This window comes from Tachyglossus aculeatus, chromosome 3 (assembly GCF_015852505.1).
Source record: "Tachyglossus aculeatus isolate mTacAcu1 chromosome 3, mTacAcu1.pri, whole genome shotgun sequence".
In the NCBI taxonomy this organism is placed as follows: domain Eukaryota; kingdom Metazoa; phylum Chordata; class Mammalia; order Monotremata; family Tachyglossidae; genus Tachyglossus; species Tachyglossus aculeatus.
In genome coordinates, this window is record NC_052068.1 from 15,672,838 (window position 1) to 15,679,212 (window position 6,375).

The window sequence follows — 6,375 nt, forward strand, 5'->3', positions numbered from 1 at the left end:
TGCCATTATTATTATTATTTTACAGATGAGGGAACTGAGGCCCAAAGAAGTTCATTCATTTATTCATTCATTCAATCATATTTATTGAGTGCTTGCTGTGTGCAGAGCACTGCACTTAGTGCTTGGGAAGTACAAATCGGCAACATATAGAGACGGTCCTTACCCAACCAACTTGCCCTCAGTGACAGGGGGCAGAACCAGGATTAGAACCCAGGTTCTTCTGATTCCTAGGTCTGTGCTCCAATAGGCCGTGCTATTTTGCAAGTTGATAGACATAATAATAATAATAATAATTTTGGTATTTGTTAAGTGCTTACTATGTGCAAAGCACTGTTCTAAGCACTGGGGAGGATACAAGGTAATCAGGTTGTCCCACAAGGGGCTCACAATCTTAATCACCATTTTACAGATGAGGTAATTGAGGCACAGAGAAGTTAAGTGATTTGCCCAAAGTCAAATAACTGACAAGTGGTGGAGCAGGGATTTGAACCCATGATGTCTAGACATGATCCCTGTCTACAAGAAGCTTACAGAAGGGGAATCCCAAACCTCTTAAGTTTCCAATTTCTGTCCTTTCAAGACAAACTGTCGACCTCAGTCGATCAATTGTATTTTTTGAATACTTGCTGTGTGCCAAGTCCACAGAGCCCCCCCTACACACATAAGGGAGAGTGGAATGGGGATTGTGAAATGTGAAAAGAAGAAAGATTTTACTGAATCATAATTATTTTTTCTACTACCAGATCCAGAAGAACATTAAATAGAAGTGAGAGAAATATACGAGAGATCCAGTGTTCAAGAATGGGAGTGATTCATCTGTCCCTGTGGAACATGAGGAGATGAGAGCTCTCTGGCTAAGGGGAATCAGACACTGCAGGGTCTTTTCCATAATGATGGGACTGCCTAAAAGATGGATCCAAAGTGAAACATGCACCTGGATCTGAGGCTAAAAGAATAAAGTTGCTTGCATTTTCACTCTCTGTTTCCTGAATCTTTCATCCTCCCCTAAACCACATCCAAATTTGAAGACTCCCTCACTGTGTAATCCTGGTTCCATCACTTAATAATAATAATAATAGCAATAATAATGGTATTTGTTAAGAGCTTTCTATATGCCAGGCACTGTACTAAGTGCTGGCAGTCATGTTGAACTTGGTCCCTGTCCCAGGTGGAGCTCACAGTCTCAATCCCCATTTTACAGATGTGGTAACTGAGACACACAGAAGTGAAGTGACTTTCTCAAGGTTACACAGCAGGTATGTGGCAGAGCCAGGACGATGGGTAAGACACTTACCTTCTCTATGCCTCAGTTTCCTCATCAGTCAAATGGAGATTCCATACCTGTACTCCTTCCCCCTGAGACCGAACTGTATTTGATCTGATTAAATTTACCCTAGTGTCTAGCACAGTGCCTGACATATAATAATAATAATTATTTTTTTGGTATTTTTTAAGCACTTACTATGTGCAAAGCACTGTTCTAAGTGCTGGGGATGATACAAGGTTATCAGGTTGTTCCACGTGGGGGCGGGGGGGTATCACAGTCCTAATCCCCATTTTACAGATGAGGTAACTGAGACACAGAGAAGTCAAGTGACTTGTCCAAAGTCACACAGCTGACAATTGGTGGAGCCAAGATTTGAACCCTTGACCTCTGAACCCAAAGCCCATGTTCTTTACACTGGGCCATGCTGCTTCTCAATATAATGTGCACTTAACAAATGCTGCACTTATCATTATTATATTCAATTCCCTCATGCAGCCATGTCTTGTAACTGGACAGAAGTTTATCCACTACTTCCAATGGGAGATTTCATCTCCATTCTAGACTGTGAGCCCATTGTTGGGTAGGGACCATCTCTACATGTTGCTGACTTATACTTCCCAAGCGTTTAGTACAGTGCTCTGCACACAGTAAGCCCTCAATAAATATGATTGAATGAATGAATCCCCACCATAATTTATTCAATCGTAATTACTAGATATAAAGACAGCGTTTCGAACACAGAATAAGAGCGGGCACTTTTCAATGGATTGCAAGCTTGCCATCTCCATCTGCATAGAGCAGTTCTATAATGACTGACTCCGGGATTTTGGATGACGCTCTAAGCCTTTTGAGTTTGGAAGAGTTTCCCAGAAGTTTTAGCATATACACCCCCAGTTCTTTTGTTGAATCTTCCTTGTCTGTTGTATTGATAAGAAGGAGATTATTGGTGACCTTTGAGAGGGTTGCATTTGATAAGAAGGAGATTATTGGTGACCTTTGAGAGGGCAATTTCCATGGAGGGAAGAGCCTGGAAGCCAGACTCAGGAAGTCACAGAGAACTGCAGGAAAGGAAGAGTTTAGAGAGGAATCGTAGGAGAGAGATGGAATAGGAATTGTAGGAGAGAGTAGGAGAGATGGAGGGAGCCATGGAGTCAAGAGAGGGTTTTTTAAATCAATCAATCAATCAATCGTATTTATTGAGCGCTTACTATGTGCAGAGCACTGTACTAAGCGCTTGGGAAGTACAAATTGGCATCACATAGAGACAGTCCCTACCCAACAGTGGGCTCACAGTCTAAAAGGGGGAGACAGAGAACAGAACCAAACATACCAACAAAATAAAATAAGTAGGATAGAAATGTACAAGTAAAATAAATAAATGAATAAATAAATAGAGTAATAAATATGTACAAACATATATACATATATACAGATGCTGTGGGGAAGGGAAGGAGGTAAGACGGGGGGATGGAGAGGGGGACGAGAGGGAGAGGAAAGAAGGGGCTCAGTCGGGAAGGCCTCCTGGAGGAGGCCTTAAAGATAGAGGATTCATGAGGATTCATGAGCATGCTTGAAAATAGGGGGAAAGAAGCCATTGGAAAATGAACGGTTGAAGATGGTAGTCAGGGAGGGAAAAGGAGAGGGGGCAACTGTTTCAATAAGGTGTGAGGGGATAGTGAGAGGCACAGGTAGAAAGGTTCAACTTTGAGAGGAGGTGGGTGGTCTCTTGAGATATTCTGGGAAAAAAGAGAGAGATGGGGTAGGAAGAGGGAGGAATTGGAGAGGAGCAAGGGAGATTTAAGGACGATCACTCCTGATGGTTTCAATTTTATCAGCTAAGTACATAGCGAGCTCATTAGATGCAAGTGATAGTGGGGGTACAGGGGATTTTAGGAGAGAGTTAAATGTCTGGAACGCTTGGTGCAGTCAGTGGGTATAGAAATCAATAAGGGTGGAAGAATAATGTTGCCAGGCAGAGGAGGGGGCAGAGGTAAAGTAGGTGAGGATGAATTCAAGGTGAATGAGGTCAGCCTAATGTCTGGATTCCCACCAGCAGTGCATTGCAGCTTTTGTACAGGAGCAGAGCGGGTATATTGAGGAGGTGATCTAGGATGGCAGATTGGTAGTATGAGATTGGTAAGGTGATAGGGGAGCTAGGAAGTTGAGTTCAGTAGAAAAAGGGCTATCGAGTGCATTCATTTGAGTGTTCTGAGAAGGTAGTTTGAATCCTTAGAAAATAGGCAAGGGTCATAAGAGTTGGGCTTTCTGTCGGGGAACAGGACAGATTTGTGAAGGGGGAGCTGTGTGGGAGAGAAGGCAAGTGAGGACGTTGTGGTCAGAAAGAGGAATTTGAGAATGGGTGGAGGTAGAGATTGTATAGAGACTAGAGATGATGGGATAGAGCATGTGTCTAAGTTGGTGAGTGGGTGAGGTGGGGTGGAGCAGGAGGTCAGTGGAGTTGAGGAGTCAAGAAATCTGGCAGAAGAAGAATCATCCGGAACACCCACATGGATTTTGAATTCCCCAATGATTCATGTAGGGATGGAGAAAAAATAATGATAATAATGGCATTTGTTATGCACTTACTATGTGGCACTGTACTAAGCACTGGGGTGGATACAAGCAAATAGGGCTGAACACAGTCCCTGTTCCACGTGGGGCTCATAGTCTCAATCCCCATTTTACAGATGAGGGAACTGAGACTCAGAGAAGTGAAGTGACTTGCCCAAGGTCACACAGCAGACAAGTGGTGGGTCAGGATTAGAACTCATTTATTTATTTTATTTGTACATATTTATTCTATTTATTTTATTTTGTTAACATGTTTTGTTTTGTTCTCTATCTCCCCCTTCTAGACTGTGAGCCCACTGTTGGGTAGGGACCGTCTCTGTATGTTGCCAACTTGTACTTCCCAAGCGCTTAGTCCAGTGCTCTGCACACAGTAAGTGCTCAATAAATACGATTGAATGAATGAATGAATGAATGAATGAATGAAAAACTCATGACATTCTGACTCCCAGCCCTGTGCTCTATTCACTACACCATGTTGCTTCCTGAAAGAGAGAAAGGGAGAAGGAATGTGAGAGAGGGATCAAAAAAGCAGCGTGGCTCAGTGGAAAGAGCATGGGCTTTGGAGTCAGAGGTCATGGGATCAAATCCTGACTCTACCAATTGACTTTGGGTGAGTCACTTTACTTCTCTGTGTCTCAGTTCCCTCATCTGTAAAATGGGGATGAAGACTGTGGGCCCCCCGTGGGACAACCTGATCACCTTGTAACCTCCCCAGCGCTTAGAACAGTGCTTGGCACATAGTAAACGCTTAACAAGTGCCATCATTATTATTATTATCATGGTTCAAAAAGTTGGAGGAGGGGCCTCCGGGGTAGTAGCTGACTGTAACTAGTAAGTGGAATGGGCGGAGGCTACGATACCAGCTTCGAAGAAATGGAAAGAGGTGGTTTGGGGAAGGTGGAATGGTGTGAAAGTGGCAATGGGGAACAAGAAGGAAGCTGACTTCCAATTCCTTTCCGAGAAAGTCTTGGGGAGTGGGAGAAGCTGAAGAATCCTCCAGCGAGGGCAGCAGGGGAGCTAGTCTCATCTGTTGGAGAGCCAAGTTTCAATGAGTGGGTCATGAACAGGACAAGGATAAAGGGAAGCTTTCCCACGATGAGGCAGGGTTCCACAGGCTAGACCTGTCTGGGATATGGAGGGAATGTCAGGGGAGGGGATGGCACGAGGGGTGGGGAAGGATTGGATGAAAGTGAGCTGATGGAAGGGGGGAGGAGGCGCTGCGTTAGGAAAGGACAGGGATGGGGAGGAGAGGGTGCTGAATGAGTGCTGGGGAGGGGCTGAATTCATTCAATCCTATTTATTGAGCGCTTACTGTGTGCAGAGCACTGTACTGAGTGCTTGGAAAGAACAGTTCGGCTGGATGGTTGGGAATGAGGGTAGGTCCTGAGAGGGAAGAACAGGAATGGGTTTATTAGAAGAGGTGGATTGAGGAGATTTAGTGGGGTCAGATAAATTAAGCATTATAAGAGAAACTGACAGCAGCAATAACTGCTTATCTGGTTTTCCCTTGATTAACTTCTGAATTAAATGCGGGTCCTTGCGTCCTTGAGAGTGACGAGGGGAATGTTTAGAAGTGAACCGAGGGCTGGGCTGATGTGAAGGTAGGCAGGTGTTAATTTGCAAAAAGTTAGGTCATTGTCACCAGGGTTTCAGACAGCCACACCTGTTCTGTGTTCTCCACTGTGGGTTCCCTCATCTGTAAAATGGGGATTGAGACTGTGAGCCCCACGTGGGACAACCTGATTACCTTATATCTACCCCAGCGCTTAGAACAGTGCTCTGCACATAGTAAGCACTTAACAAATACCATCATTATTATTATTATTCAGGCCAGGCTGCAGGGAAGGAGAAGATGAAGGAATGATACTTCTTGGCTGCGGCAGTTTGGATCTAGTTCTTTGTGTCCAGGTGGGTGTTGGGCAGTAGTTCTGATTTTTGATAGGCCTGGGCAGGCTGAGAGAGATCTCTGTGCTGCACCTTTGTATCTCCTCTCGTTGCATTGCAGCCGTTTCTTCCTAGCCCCTGGGTCCTAACAATATGAATAATAATGATAATAGTAATAACAATAATAACGTTGGTATTTGTTAAGTGCTTACTATGGGCCAAGCACTATTCTAAGAGCTAGGGAGGTTACAAGGTGATCAGGTTGTCCCATGGGGGGCTCACACAATTTTAATTGTCATTTTACAGATAAGGTAACTGAGGCTCAGAGAAGTTAAATGACTTGCCCAAAGTCACACAGCTGACTGTTGGCAGAGCAGGGATTTGAACCCATGACCTCTGACTCCAGAGCCCGTGCTCTTCCCACTGAGCTATGCTGCTTCTCTCTGTACTGTACTAAGCGCTGGGCCAGATACAAGTTAATCAAGTTGAACATAGTTCCTTCCCTCTACATAAAGCTCACTGTCTTAATCACCATTTTGCAGAAGAGGAACCTGAGGCACAGAGAAGCAAAGTGACTTGCCCAAGGTCACACGACAGACAAGTAGCAGAGCTGGGAGCCCAATTTGTACTTCTCAAGCGCTTAGTACAGTGCT